General features: G+C 42.2%; 1 protein-coding gene across 2 annotated transcripts in view; it reads right to left on the bottom strand.

The window, feature by feature from the left end:
* pdzrn3b (PDZ domain containing RING finger 3b) overlaps positions 1-16,296 on the bottom strand; it is a 100,208-nt gene that overhangs the window by 74,130 nt on the left and 9,782 nt on the right. The window lies entirely within an intron of this gene.

Raw genomic sequence — 16,296 nt, 5'->3', positions numbered from 1 at the left:
CCCCAATTTAACGAACCAAATTTGTCCACTTGAATGGCAGCGTACATGCCGATGTCCGCTAGTTCCATGCAGCTGCGGGCAACATCAAAAAAACTAAATCCACTTACTCAACACTTGTAAATGCCCAGTGATCGATGACAAAGGCATTTGTCTGGACGCATTTTGAAGGAGCCTTCAAATGTTGGCTCAAGTAAGGATTTGTATATTTGTCTAAAAACCTGCCTGATAACTCCCTGACAAATAGCGACGGCACATAAATGTCAGTGTGGAGAAAGCCAGGTTTGTGTGCGGCACCATTCTCAATGTTGAGACAGTTTTTGGACAGAGAAAAGTTTGGAAGGAGAGCGACTGTGGGGGGAAAACATACAAAACAAAAATGCCTATTGTTGCTCACAGTCAGCTACTCTGCACAGTCAATTTTTCAACAAAGTTCACAAAGTGCAGCACATTTGGTTCAGATCAGTAAGGTCGTGACCCACATAGGGTTTATTTGGACCTTTGCACTAAAATAATCACACTGTGCTGACTTCTGCTGTGACAGACATTAAAAGTCTGGAACCACTTCTCTTTCTAACCAAGCCCTAAATGAAAATGTGAACGTGGGGGGGGGGTGGGTGGTTGCCTGAATTGTGTGAATTCTGGACGTGGAAATGTTTCTCACAGGAGCTGAAATGCTTTCCTGGGGACGAATGACAGAGTTAAGAGCTGCAGTTGTGGTCCCTTACCTCAAAGAAGCTGACTCGCAAGATAGAGATTTTTTTGGTGAGGGGGTGTTCATTTGAGACAGAGGAGCTTTTAGTTTACCTTTATGTGCAAAATGCAGACAGACATGCGGTTCTTATTTTCACAGCACCAGGCAATAATGTTTGAAAAATATTACACCAACCATCAAATCTGGTAGGAACGTGGAAAAAAAAAAAAAAAGTTGCTGCATGCCAAAAAAACAAAAGTGAGGACAGCAAAATGCTGACAGAGAAACTACAGATGCTCGGGGAGTTTTGTCTTGGGAGGCCGTCCCTGCGGCATTCGCCCTGTATTGTGCAAGCCTGTTGTCTCTGAACAGGCCGAGTGCTCAAACAGCACCAACTCTCCAAAAATCAGATAAAGGCCTTGTCTAGATGTGCCAAGGGACAGCTGGAGGAGGGCTTACATTTCTTTGGCTCCGATTCAAGGAATTTGAGTTGAGGAGCACAACGCATAGCCTTTACCTGAGATACCTTGTTTGAATCTCAAACTCCAGGCTACGACAGCAGCTATGCAGCACAGCATAACCTGTCATGTTGAACATGAACAAATGCTTTTTTTATTTCTTCTACCGAGTCCGGGATCGAGCTGGGCCTCTGTGTGTGTGTGTGTGCTTTTTCTAACTCATAAGCCCAAAAATAAAGGGCCTTGTGTAAGATCCGCTGTGTATGGAAGCCAAGCTCCAGCAGCCAGCATGCCTTTGCTGAGAGACAGCAGCTGTTGGCCTGATATAGCATGGCTAGAGAGGAAAGAGGCCACGGTGCTACAACCAGCCTTGTTCGTTCACAGGCTTGCCCTCCCTTTCCCTTCAAGGGTCTTCTTTAACGACAACAGCAGAAAAAAAGTTAGCTAGCACATTTGGCGTACAACCAAAAAATAAATAAATAAATAAAACTAATTAAAAAATGATTTCTTATTTCCATGCAACGATTTCAAAGCCAAGTAAAGTGAGGCAGTTTCCCCCTTAATGTGGCCCAATTCTGCTTTATCTACATCAGTCCTGCTTCTGATGGCTGGATTCCTGAGCTCTCATATTTTCCTTTTTTTTTTTTCTTCTGTTATCGCCCAAAGTGCATGCCCTGGCAGAATAAGGCTTGATGATGCTGTACGATATGAAAACAAAAGAGGAATAGATATCTGGTATAAATCTAAGCTGTGTCTGAGATATGGCGGGTCCTTATGCTTAGTAAAGCTAGAGAGAATTAAAATTCCCTTGCAGACATGCACTCCCTTAATCTGACAATATGTGAACATATCTATTCCGTATACAAATGCACTCATGCGGTATTTTTCCATAACCCTGGACAGCCATCTTGCCAGGTCAGACCGAGTGTCTGCATGTGTCTCTCCTTTGTCCTGAGTTGGTCATATTGTTAAAGTCCATGTTTTTTCCCCCTTACACAAAGGATATGTATATTTGTCATTTTCTACACTTCAGTATCATCGCTGGTCACACAAAATGCCGAGACATCTTTCAAGTATCATTCACTGAGCTCTTATAATTTCACACTGATAAATCAAAATGCCCATAACATATAAACTATACTAAACCACACCACCACAATATTCACAGTGTCTCTGACAGGCTACACTAATGAAGTTTACCAGTAAAGACAAGTTGAGTGTTGACAAAATGTTAAAAACCTGAAGTTTGTTCACCGCTTCCGTCATCGTTTCTGAGTTTACAGCAGCATTATTCATAAATGGCAGTTTCCAGCAGGGTTATCCAAAAACTTTACTCGATATACTAAAGTCTACTTTTGGCTGCTGCCTTATTCACAACGTGTCACCACAGCAGGTAGCTCCAGGAGTTGTATTTGGCTGATTTTTTTTTCCATGCTGGATGCCGCTCCTGACACAATCCCAAAGGAATTGAACTGTGGATCTTTGCCTGCTGGGTGAATGTGTAAACCACTATACCATTAAGCTAACCAGCACTAAAAATCACTCCTGGATTAGATCACTACGATTTGCAGCGGTACAATACCAACAGTGCCGTGTTCATCCCCTCCAGCTGACATATAACTTCACACATCAGTGCTGCAGACAGGCAGTCACACGGCCCCTCCCCTCACTAGTAGCTGAACACATTAACAGTAGCTGACAACACTGAGCAACATGTTATAAGGAATTCTGAGAGTTCAGTAAAGCTCCCGTTCAACAACACTAAAACATTTAAAGCATTAACATAAATGATAACACTGCTGGTGCATACGTTAGCATTAGCCATTTAACTATTAGCATTTACCCTTCTATTAAGTTCTCATTAATGTAGCAAGAACTGGATATAGCTAATGGCTAACAGTGTTAATGTGGAAGCTAGGCTGCAAATGCTATCAGTCCGACCTGTCATTAACAAAGTCAGTAATTTAACACGATAACACAGTTAAGTGCAACTAACAATGTTTGTTTTTACATGCACTTAAGTCCCAGATCTTGTCACTGGTTGACTTTTATAAAAATGAATAATGACTCTTTTTTTTTTTAACGATTTTTTTCTCCTACGGGTATCAGTATCGAGTTTCAAACATCATCAATTGCTTTTAACAAATGATCCCTGACAATGACAAAGGATAAATGAATCTCTAACAGTTATTTTATATTCTTCATTTGAGAAAGGTGAGCTCTTAAAATCTACAATTCCTAAACTGTGTATGGATCCACTGTCATGACTACATATGTGCGTAGTCTCTCTAACTGTGTGAGTAACTTAACCAACGAGTACTGTGGCTCTTTCCATTAGTTTTGTGGAAATGCTGTTAGGCAAGTTGCACTTAACCTTTGCATAGATTAAAATGCTAAAGACTTCTTAGAGAAAAACTAACATTCTGAGTAGTAGACATAAGCGATTCAGTCTTCTTCTGAAGCATATCCAAAGATCCTGTGGCCTCTTTAAGAAAATACTATCTAAAGTAAAACATGATTTCATCCCTGCTCAATGTTCTGGACTCACTGATGTACACATAGACCTAAATACTTCAGAACACTGCAGACAAAAACAATGTCTGCCTTACCCTGCAATAGTTTTCCATCTTCCCTCTTGGCACATGCAGCCTCCTTCCATTTATTTTCAGGGTAAACCTTCACAGATGGAGCAAATGTGGAAACTGTAGTGACAAAAGGCTTAATATCCCAGTATTTAAAAGTAAGCCCAAGGCAGCTGGGCTTATGGTGTTATGAGTGTTAAAAGAGCCTACAATGGACTTACAGAGGCCTATTGTCCAAGCAGAATTGGCATGACGTTAGAGACATTACACATTAAATTACACTTCTTTTTCCTTTCTTGGTCTTTCTGACTTTCTGCTGTGAGACTACTGTTTTCATAAGATGGTTTAAGAGGGAAAACATTCCCTTTCAAGTTAGCTGGGAATTCTTACCCAGGGGAATATGCTTTACCACCTGCATATATCAATCACACAGCGAGAATATGGAGGGAAGAAGAGGGGGAAAAAAAAAAAAAACTGCTTGGATCTCTCTCCAACAAGCAGACAAAATGGCTGCGACTGCACGTCTTCTGGCATGTGGCAAATGCAACATATTCTCGCGGAGGTTCTAATCAAAGAAGCGCTCTGTTAACACGGAGTAAAGGTATTTTATTGATATCTTGGCGTTGACCTTGGCACGGGGCTCTGAGCTCTCAGTCGGTGGTCCGGGCCTTCTCCTGAGCTTGCCGGTGATTTTCTCTGCCTCAGAGCTATCGTATGTCATAATCTACAGGAATTTGTGGATACAATCTATTCAGCCCCAGATACACGGTGCACCGTTTTCAGGAGAGCACAGAATCCGTAGTGGATCAGGGTTAACAGAAGAGACGAGTTATTAAACATATGCTTTTAATAAAGAAGAATAACAGAAGTGCCAACTCAAGCCAACCCAAATTCCTTTTTTTTCCCTCCCCCAACTACATAACTAAACACCTTTTCACAGATGAGCTTTGAACATTGTGACTAAGTTAAATGTGCTTTTTTTAAGCCATCACTAGAAATATATTACTCTGTGATACAGAACATGTGGGATATATATTACAGCATAAACACAGGTGGAATCAGAGCACAGAGAATTGTGCACTTGGAGGGAGAGCACCTGTACTTTCTCAGAGAAAAGGGGAGTATCAAGAGAGAGCACACTGTACTTCCCGCTATAGAATAACTCATCCTCTTGAGAGCAGGGAAGAAGTAAGACATAAGCAGGGATGTGTGAGGGAGGCGCCTGCAGAACATCTCTCTCTCCCCATTTCTCCACGTCCCTGAAAAGCTTGCTCAATGAGCCGGTTCCGACCATTCCTCCGGGCTGTTTGTCAAAAAAGGAAAGAGGAAGTCTTGAATGAGACAGAGAGGTAACACTTGAAAGGGAACATCTCTCTCAGGGGAACAAGAGAAAGGCCAGAGCAAAGCGGCGTAACTGAGATGGAGAGCCACGCCGATGAACAATGCTTTCTATTTGCACACATTTGCATAAGAAAAGGCAGCACAGCAGCCACCAGTTCCCCTATTCGGCTGGTGAAAGGATGGGCACGCTAGACCTTCTAAAGAGGAGCTGGGGAGAATGGGAGTGGTGAAAGTGGGGCGTGTTGTCAGGATTAGCTGGTAGAGTGAAGAAAACATTTTGATAAGGGACGCCAGGCTTCCACTTCTCAACTACTGTTGTGAGTCTAACTGAAGGCATGTTGTACCACAACAAACTGCTGAACACCTCACACTGAGGGGAGGTGCCAAACATGTTGAAGTTTAAACAGGTGTAGGTGTAATGCTAATGTTGCACTGCATGACTGCTGTGCGCAAAAATGTTATGGTAGGTATTTGCTATTAATTCTGTTAAAGAGAAAAATGATTCCACCTAAAGTTTCATGCTTACACTCTTGGATGAGAATAAATTGCAACCATTCAGTCCATCCTCTGTGTGAAGCAAGCCATTTTAGCTTCCTTCACTCTCGTTTTAAACCAACCATCTTGCAATTGGCTGCCCCTCGTAATCAAGTTTTAATCAGGAGGTGGGTGGGGCTTCTAGGCTCCAGAGCAGAGTTCCTGAGATGGCCATATTAGGGATATATCCTTTCAAATAATCCCTGGGATTATTAGCTCATTACTTGAAACTCAAATAATGTTCAACATGAGCCTCCACTTTCATAACAGTACATATGTGACAAAGTATAGGGGGGGGAAAAACAAAACAAAACAGACAATAGGTCTCTCTTTAAGTTGGCATGTGTTGTTATATCCCAATTAGCCCAGATATTACAGAACATCTGTCTGTACAGGAGGGACAATTATGCACAGTGATGTCAACCTTGTGTGTTTTGCATCTGTTAAATCCTAATGGAGCCTCAAAAAAAGAAAAAAAGGAACCTAACATCTGCTGGCAGTGCTATCAACGGCCCCTAGTGCCGCAGCAGTGTGCAGTGCCTGATTAGGCTCACTTCAAAACAGCTTCAGACAAAGTTGTTGTCATTATGCAAGGAAATGTTATGTAGTGTGACTAATGTTGGAGTGACTGAGTCGATCTGGTGGGTTAATTAAAATGTAAGCAAATTTTCGATGCAATTTGGAACATGAGAATAGAAGTCGTGAATATGGCACAATATGAGAACTGTTAAAAAATAAATAAATAAAATCACACACTGCAAGCTTACTCTGACATGCTCCTGAATACATACTTTAATTATTGGCAAATGCAATGGTTTAATCCAATCACATTTGATCTGGAATACCAAGACTGACAGCACGACTGACGCACTTGATACAGTGCAGGCGTGGACTACAGCTCGCCACGCTACATTCATCATGCGCTGCTGGCCGTTATCGGTTGAATGGGCAGCCACCTAAGGCACGTCCCTCTCACCTCGCCAAGAATGTAAAGTCTCAGAAAGCCAGGAGGCTTAATGCTAAAATCAATACCTCTGACCCTGGACTCCTCCTGTGTTGTCCTTGCTGATGGTCAGTCGTGGACCTTTTAAGTTCTGGGGAACCATTAAGTTTAATGATTTCAGGAGTTAAGAAGAGATGAAGTGTTTCAGAACATAGGGAGATCTTAAAGGCAGGCAGACTTGGAGACGCATGAAAAACATCTCTGATGTCACCACACAGAGGGAAGTGAGCATGATTAACAAGCAAGTTGAGATTAGAGTCCTACAGAGCTGTGGGAAAAGAAATGAAGTCCGCTTCATCATCTCGCTGGAACGATGACTGTAATCCTTCCATATGAGAGGAAGACAAGCATACTCTGGCACTTTGATTGATGAGCAAAATCTATAGCCTATAATCTGCAGGAGGACCGACGCTGGATCACACGGTGCCACACAAACCATGTTTAAATCACTGTCAGTAGCAATTTCCATAGAAACAAATATACAGAGTGTCTGCCGCCAACAAACAAGGGATGGAATCCATGTCATAAAACAGGAAAGTCCCTGTGTATCAACGCACCGGTCGTAAAAAACAGACTTGTGTCAGGCAAGAAACAACTGCAGGCACCGTTTGGCTCAATTTCTACTCTACAAAATGGAACAAACAAAAGCTGCATGCATAGGAACACCTTACCATGTATTCTTAAGTTTGCTGCCGGAGCTCAGCAGCCTGTTTCTCCACTTAATTGATTTCCCTGCAAGGAGTACTCCCTCCCTCGCCAGTCCCCGTTTATTTTATTATTTATTTGCCGTAATGCTCCTATCACAGTTCACTGGAGTTGACTATAGAGGCCTAATGTTACATGTTACAGTAAGTACTTTCAGTCTTTTTTTTGTCAAAGACTTCAAGACTTCTGGCTTCTTTGCAGCAGAAACCAAGCAGAGAGATTTACAACTTCTTAAAAGTACTAACAGTAAGTTTTTAAACTGTGGTCTGCACAATGAAGAATAAATCTGCTGACGACTGTCATCGCTTTCATTAGGCTGATGGTTTTAGGACTGTGCCACTGTTTCAGATCTGCTCTCTTGTGAGATCCCTGCTGTGATCATGTCAAATATTGAGAAAGCTACGCTGACGCGTGGCGCTATTTTTGGTGCAGCTGAATGGATGACGGGAGGACTGAAGTTTGAAGTGGCAATGTGCGTACTAAACTGTGGTCTTGCAGTCTCCCCGGGGAAGGAGTTACATGTTTTCTTGAACTGACTGACTATTTCCAGTTTGGAGGGGGAGCGCTGCTGTTTGATATGCAATAGAAATGATTAAATTGTCGTGCTCCAAAAGGGAAGAAAAAGGCAAATCACAAAAAAAAAAAAAAAGAAAAGTGTGTCGTTATGGTATAATTACTGTGACTCGTGTGCCTTTTTGTTGCTATTTAACAAGGCAATTTCATTGATAGTCTCTACTATGGTAGAATGCGAGCGTGAGAGAGAGACATTGGCAGGAACGGTGAGAGGGAGTGGGCGGTGATTAACATGCTAGAGTCAGGATGCATTTCAGAGGGGCACTGGGAGGAAACGACGGGCCATTACAGCACAACTAAGGGTCTGTTAATCAGCCTATTAGGGTTTAATTGAGGGTAGTTAATTAGGAGTCGGTGGGCAGTCTGTGCTCGGGGGTCAGGGGCTGACATGAGAAGCAGCTGACAGAGCAACCGGAGCTGATTGTTGCTGATGTATTTGCACAACGCCAGTGATTGATTGACAGGAAAATTGGTCTAAATTGCACCTATCTGTCCCTACCCGTTCTTAAACCTTTTAGGAACCATAAATTAAGCCCACTGTAGCTGTGAGCGAGGGAGCCAGTCGGGACTGTGTCGGAGCAGAGTGAGCGCGTTTACAGTGTGCCCCAGACTGTATGTCTCCACAAAAAATCATCACGCGCCCGCTCGCCTTTAAGGGCAGAAGCTGTTTAAAGTAAGTGGAAAATACAATTAATAAAAAAAATAAAATATAAAAAAAAAAAGCACACAAAGGGAGCAGCTTTCTGGCTACAGTGAAGTTTAAGCACACCTCACATTAACGCTACACTGACATGACTCCACATCTTAAAATCTAATTTTTTTCCCTCTCCCCCAATAGTGGGGGAGTAGTGGAAACAAAGATGTGCTTGTCCTTGTTTCTTAAAGCCAGCTCTGCATAGGGCACTGGCTACTACCAGAAGCTGATTATGGACTCTTTTAAAGTTAGATTTGATTTAATGTCCTGCTCTTGCCTCAGCTGGACCACGGGGGCACAGGAATGCGGCCCACTGCTAGGATTGGCCCACGTAGCCTGTGGTGGATTCATCCTGTCCAGGGCCAGTCAGGAGCAACAGAGCAGGGCCACATTCAGCTCGCCTATCTGGGGAATAAACACGTCGTTCCCGCACAGGGGCCCAAAATCCAATAAAGGGCCGGACAAAGGCCCGTTTCTTGCCTCAGAATGCCAAACAACATGTGATCCCCTTAAGGGAAATAACTATGTCTGCTCCTCATAGGCCTCCGGGTCAGAAATAACGCCTGGGGAACTTCTTAACACATGTCCTGTTAGAGAGGCCATGTGCAGTTTCAACTGGTTAGAGACAATAAGGGACAAGCCAATCATACCGGTCTGTCATAAGATGGCATTTAAAAAAAATAAATCCAGACATGAGCAACAAGCCAACAAATCCCACAATTTTAATCGCCTACTACATCAACTCCAATGAAACCAAGCTTTGCCAGCAAACAGTATCTGAAGGGAAACGAATGACAGGGTCGATGACAAAAGGCAGCATTTTGCTTTTGCTGGTCCTCACACCAAGGAGGAATAAAGGGCCATTGACAACCGTGCTTCGAACTCACCTCCAACAGAGCTCACTTCACATTTCATGTCAGTCACTGCTAAATGCTATCTGGCTGGGTTTTATGCTCTCTCTGACCTGGTGACTTGATACTCAAGGAGCTGCGGGGAGGCTTTAGGTGTTTAATGCTCGACTGTGGGCAAGCACACAACTCATACAGTGTCAAGGCTTAAAGCAAGGAGTGTTTCTGTGGCTGAGATATATTTGTGGTGCTGGTGGTGGTCAGGGTATAAAACAAAGACGTTTTTCTTTCAGACACTGTGTGCACAACAGAATGTGACTGAATGCTTGAATAAATAAATAAATCAGAGTTGAGGTTTTGGAAAAAAATATAATTTGCTTTCACTCAATTAAAATAAACCAGTTGACACATATTACAAATATGTTAAAATTGTCTTTATAATTGTAAAGAACATCACAAAATGAAGACCAGTGCTGATTTTTTTTTTTGTAGATTTCAGTTTATTGTTCTCTTTAGTGTCCTCTGCTTTGAAAAATTTGCTCAAAGCACCTACTGGTGTCAAAGATTCATTCATTCACTTTTAAACTTGCACACTTTGATAGCTGCAGAGTGTTTCTGTGAGATTTCTGGACTCGTTCCAAACTATCAAGTCGCATCTCTTCGTCTTGGGTGAGTTTTTAATGGAACAATTTTATCTCAACCTCCTTACTGAAGCCAACCAGAAAAAAAGGGCGCATAGCCTGTTAGTTTAATTAGTAAGCTATCAACGAGACTTCTAATCTAACAAACCCCTACTGGGTCATGGCCTACTTGGTCTCGAGACTATAAGATAAATGATCCTGCTCCACCTTCAACCTAATCGCTCGGTTACTCTTGAGTGATAATAGGAAAGTAAACTGAACTGAATTTTTTCACATTCGGTGACAGACTGCAAGTAGTTATGGTTGCCCAGAGATTGAGCGTGCGACATCATCACCATGTGGGCAACCACGTTCGATTGCAAGGTGACTGGGCTGGTCCAAACAGTCACGGTCTGACCTGACTGACTGTAATCACTCTGGTGAAGGTTTGCAAATAATCGCTGACTAATTTATAACCACAGACAGATTGAGTGGAACGCGTTGGCAAAGAGACAGTCTGCAATAACGAGCGCAACTCATCTGTGACGTGTCTTCTTGCAATAGGGGACTACGCTCCACAGGTTGCAAACTGTTTGGGTTGCTATCGAAAACCCAGGTTGCTAAGAGCGTCTGTAATTTAGCAGTTAAATTGTGGTTGTCACCATTTCTTTATTAAGAATTTATTTTTATTTTTTAAATATGGATGGACTCTGAATGTAAGCAGTTAAGTGAGTTTGTATTTTATGTATGTAGACAGTAAACAGATTATCAATTTTTGCTGCACAAACAACGTAATTGCTAACTTGAGCTCATTCAGCTGCAAACTTGTAACGGACCGACTCAATCCTTATCGCCGTCCCGACACACCAAAATCACTTTGAAGACAGAAACTGACTGCAATTTGTCACAGAACTGGACCCATTTTGGAAACAACCATTAACAACGGCAACAAGATTACAAGTTCATCATATATGATGACAGTAATGTTGGTGTAAAGGTGTGGGAGCTGGAGGTGTGGATGTTTTGATCGTTAGACCTAAGCATCAGACTAATATTGTGTTAGCTGTTCCTCTCCAGCTAACACAATATTTATATGAATGTGTAGAAGCTTTGCTTTGAGCTTCTGGTGCCTTTTGGATCATATTGTGTTTATTTTCTAGTGAGTGACACTCTAATGTTTTATTAATCTGTTACTAAGACTACAGTAATTAGCCGCCAGTTTATGACTTCTCCATCCGTCCACCTCCACTCTCTCTTCTGGTCTTTTTTAATGTTATTTTTATTTGTTTTAAACAGGACTTTATAATTTTCACAAAATAAAGACTTCCTGTTTTTATACATAGACAAACAGCCATAGCATAGCTGTGGGAAAGTTAAAAAAACATAACCAAGATTTACCATAGAAATAATGATCTACAGTCATATATTATACAACCCAGTGCCAGAATTCTGGCAAAGTGTAGGAGACCTTTGAGCCCTGCAGCTAGTACCAAGTAAGAAGCTGCAGATGTGCTGCCTTAATAAGCACTACAGTTCTATATTCTAAATATTGAACTGAAATTAATTCTTCAAGCTGTAGCATCTACGATGCAGTTAACTTCAGCTCCAAGGCCAAAGCCCATCGATTAGTCCAACCTGAAGTAACATAAGCTTGTGTTGAACATAATAAATATGATACGGGTGTTTTAGGACTAGTGCTCAAGTTTACACATTGTTACACATTCATATAAATATTGTGTTAGCTGGGACACATTCCTGCAGGCTAGCCACTGCTCTGATCAAAAACACAACAGGCGTAACACGTAGAGGCGGATATGTCCTAGTGTAGGGCTGTGCGATATGACCAAAATCTCATATCCCGATATAAGAATTCTATCGTCCCGATAACGATATAAATCACAAAAATGTAACATTTTCTGTAAATTCTGTGAATCTCGTGCAGCTCTACTTGCGGGAAGTGTTTCCAGCTGCGCGTCCTTTACCCGGAGTCGAGTGTTTTAACCGATGCATGAAACTATACATTTTTAGACATAAGTTGTAACGGCCGCCGTTTTCTTTGTGAGTATTTATTACACGGAGTTACACGGCATCCGATATATATCGTTATATCGAACAACCCTATCCTAGTGTCTGTTTATTTTAAAGTAACTGTTTCTGTTCACCTTCTGACCTAAACAAACAAACAAACAAAAAAAGCCTTGCTGAGGTTTTACAAGGTGACATTTACAACAGCAGCCCAGGCGTCTCCGTTCTCTTCCTAGCTTCACACTTTGGAGCCTACACAGAAAACATCCCGTTCACCCTGAGAGCTCAGGGGCAGCCATCCTGGGATTGTGACACTGGCTTAGTCACGTTGAATAGCAAAGAGGCTTGAAGAGAGTGGAAGTTCATTTATGTAGGAAAACGCACAGCAGCAAGAGGCTCTTTATCTGTGTGAAGTGAGGCTGAAGACAAAATGCTGGGATTACATTTACACGAGAAAAACATTCTTAATCAGATCTAAAAAGTCAACTCATGCCCGAAGACATGATTAGGGAAGTCGGGTACCAGTGCGAGGTTCAATCAGAACTTATTTATCAAATCCTGGCACAATCCCAGCAGATCCTGACCAGAGTGCTAAGATTCTGCAGCTTGCAGAGAGGTGAGCCAAAGCAAACACAACTCAAGGTTGTTTTTTTTTAAAAAAGAAAAAAAAAAAAAAGAAGTGTCTGAACAAGAAGGTACTCGTGTGCTGATTCATACCAGCCTGCAGCTCGGTTAGAGGACAGCCATCTGCTGTCGCACTCCCCCGCTAAGAGCCTGTTATAGCAGGACAAGCCACGAATCATCAGGTACATGTTACATCCATATAGATTTACTGGAACTAACACTTCTACTACAGGTAGAGAAAAACAGCGGGGCTGATGACAGCACTGCCTCCACAGGTGCACGAGCATTTCACTGCTCCGTAATGTGATTGGTCCTTTACAGAGCAGTTGAGCCCCCATGGCAGGATTTTGAAGGGCTGTCAAAACGATCCCATCTATAGGCTTGCAAATCAGATTTCATGAGTTAGGATAAAAAAAACCCAAAAAACCCCCCAAAAAGCTATTTTTTTTCCCATTTCCACTATAATGGAAAATGAGGGCACTGATGCTAAAAATAAAGGATTCCACATTTATTAATTATTTCTTATTAAAGCTGTATTAATCAATATTTTTTCCCCTCTTAGGGCAGAGGAAATGTGCAAAGGTGCATTATGAAAAATCGTTTATAGTTACAACCCACTGAGAATGACTGAGGCTTTTTAGAACCTCTTATAGCCCAGAGTTTTGATATTCAAACTCCAGTACTTTGTTTTGCAAGTAGCTTATCAGACTCGCAAACAACACATGAGAGTGTTGGTTTGTTGATGAACACAGCAGAGCATCAAGCAGTTAAAAAGACCGATGGCAGAATTAAAAGGAAAGCAAATGTGAGACTTATATTCTTAAGGCTCAGCCAATTAGAGTAAAAAATAGGACGGCAGCCTCCTTTTGAAATAAATTAGCGGTTGCCTGGTGACTGGGCTAATTTGCTTTTTGCTGCTCTCGCCGACTGAGAGCCAACCTGCCTCTAAACAACACATCCCAACTCAGAGTAAGTGCAATCGCTCTCAGACAGATTGGTGACGGTTTGCAATCAATCTGAGTCAGATTCTTGTTACATTCCTCTGTAAAAGTAATGTTGTTGAGCGTCATCGTTTTGCAGACATGTAGCCATCCTCTTCTCTCTTATTCCATTTCAAATCTATGAGGTGCTGCTTGGACTGTGAATGAAAAAGTTAATGTCAATTTCTGTATGTGGGCACAGCAACAGGTTTCCATCAGATGGCAACAGGCAGCTTTTACCAGTTTATCACAGTTAGTTACCGTGTTAACACAAACAGATTGCGTCTCACTGCCAACTTGATTCTATTCAATTACAAATACACAGCAGAACGATAGACAGACTCATTCTTATTGTTGTTCCGTTGCCATCGTCATGCATCAAAACGTGCTTTGATGCAAAGTTATCCTTGGACCACTTCAGTCAAAAAAAAGATTGTTAGTTTGTCGTCTGCTTTTCACTTTTCCATCTACTTGTCTAAGAAAAACGAGCTAATTTCAGAAGTAAGAACATGGATTTAAAAACCAATCTGAAGATATCACCTTGGCCTCGGGGAACGTTCGGGCAGGCAGGAGGATTAAAAAGATAAACTGGAAAATTACTCGTAAAAATTGAGCGCCGATGATTAGCTGTGGGCCTAATCAGAAAAGGAAACCTCACACCCTGCCTGATATTTACACATCCTGCAACCATACTGAAAAGCAGCACAGATAAAATTAAACAAAGGTCTTAAGCAAGCATGATTTCCACTACTACTACTACTACTACAAAAAAGGATAACACAGCAGTCACGGATATCATATTTTATGTGCATGAAAAACAATCTCTGGTAAAACATGAGATAAACCAGGTTTGACTGTTCCTGCAATTCCAGCATACATCACAGGATGCTAAACAGGACACAGTTACAGGCTGCTTGGTTTCTACCAAACACCGTGAAACTGCCTTCAGGCACTTGGGCTTCATCGTCTTTGATTCTTGACAGCGAACAAACAAAGTTCACAGACCCAGTCACCTCAGGTCCAGAATAAAAGCTGTGCAACAGCAAATTGTGTTTTGAGGTCACATTTCTTATTGTGGTCCAGGAATCCGTGACATTGTACTTTCTTGCTTCAACCAGTCAACCAAAAAAAAAAAAAAAAAAAAAAAAAAAAAAAAAAAAAAGCAGCCTTGGAAATATAAGCTGCCTCGCTCTCAGGTTTCCCTTCCGATGAATGGCGTAAATGTGAAGTATCGGCCTTTAACGGTCTATTAAATCTGATGATTTATTTGCTGGGTATTGTATGGCAATCCCTCACTTCTCGTCAAGAAAAGGTTACTTTATAGGAACCTGTGCTACCTCCTTAGGCCTTTCCTGCACTGGAGAGATTCTGTGGCTTCACCTACAATAGCGCGAAAACAATATGAAAAACACGAGGGAAGCATTATCCTATAGCAAATTCCGTCCTCTCCGCTCCGGATTGGCTATCACAGCATTAAACCCCATAGATACACCTTCTCAAGTAACCAAATACAGCGACATCTGGCCCATTAACGCATGCATCCTGTGCTTACACGCGCCCAGGCAAACATGTGCACGCAAACTCATAAAGCCAAGCAGGGCAGATGCTCGCAAAGACACACACTTGTACACGTTCGTGTGACATATGAGCTAATCTCCCCACACATCAGCTAGCAGCCCACAGCAAGTCCCTTTAGGTCTCGAGTCGCTGATCTCTGAGTGGCTTTTTTGGTTCAACCGGCCCTCGTTACGAGGTCTTAAGTTGCAGAGAGCACCAAGACACTTGACTGTGTTAGCTCAGGAGGTCTAAACCAAAGACAAGCACATCATAACCTCTCAGTCACGACGTCGCCAGATTTACAACCATATTATTTGGAACAACAGCGTGAGGCTTTCTCCAGAGGACTTGTGGCATTTTTTTTGCAAGTAGTTAGCATTCGACTGCATAAATGACAGGATAGAGCGATCAGCGGAGTCCAGATGTTGGGAGTCTTCTTTTTTTCGTGTGTGTAAACACTTTCCACAAGCGTCTCTGTGAGCAATGAGCTGGTCAAAAATGCTCCGGGGGCAATTTCACTGAGGTTTAACAATAAAGCCAGCGACAAGCCATATTTGTCATCTTGCGGCCGGCGGTAATACACACTTGCAATTGACATAAACGACTCATTTCAAAGCAGCCGTTGTGAGCGATTCTGGTTGACAACCATTCTATAAAAGCAACCTTTGTGATGCTGAGTTTTTCAATGGATCCCTCAAGTTGACCTCAGGGTGAGCTGGCCTTTCCACATCAAGTTCTGTTTAGAGACGAAAGGGGGACGCTTCATGGCTGCTCTGTCGAAAGGGATTTATTTGCTGGGACGAGAGAAGTAAAAGACATCTTTTCCTCTCCCTCGCTATCAGCCAGCAACAGTAAAGACAGACAGCCTCGCCTCAGGTTTATCTCGGCCTATCTGCAATGATGCCCTACTTGACATCGCCAATGTCGACTGGTAGAATCGTATCAGAGACGTTCACCGTCTGCAGGATTGACTTTCGGGAGCGCCAACAAAAGGCCAAGATGCTAATTCAGGTTCCATACGTCACGCATTGCGTTCAGCTTGAGCTCAGAGCTCAAACATA

Source organism: Mchenga conophoros, linkage group LG5 (genome assembly GCF_057382185.1).
Source record: "Mchenga conophoros isolate Kocher_MC1m ecotype Shallow Benthic linkage group LG5, M_conophoros_male_GT1.1, whole genome shotgun sequence".
In the NCBI taxonomy this organism is placed as follows: Eukaryota; Metazoa; Chordata; class Actinopteri; order Cichliformes; family Cichlidae; genus Mchenga; species Mchenga conophoros.
This window is presented reverse-complemented; position numbering and strand designations above follow the sequence as displayed.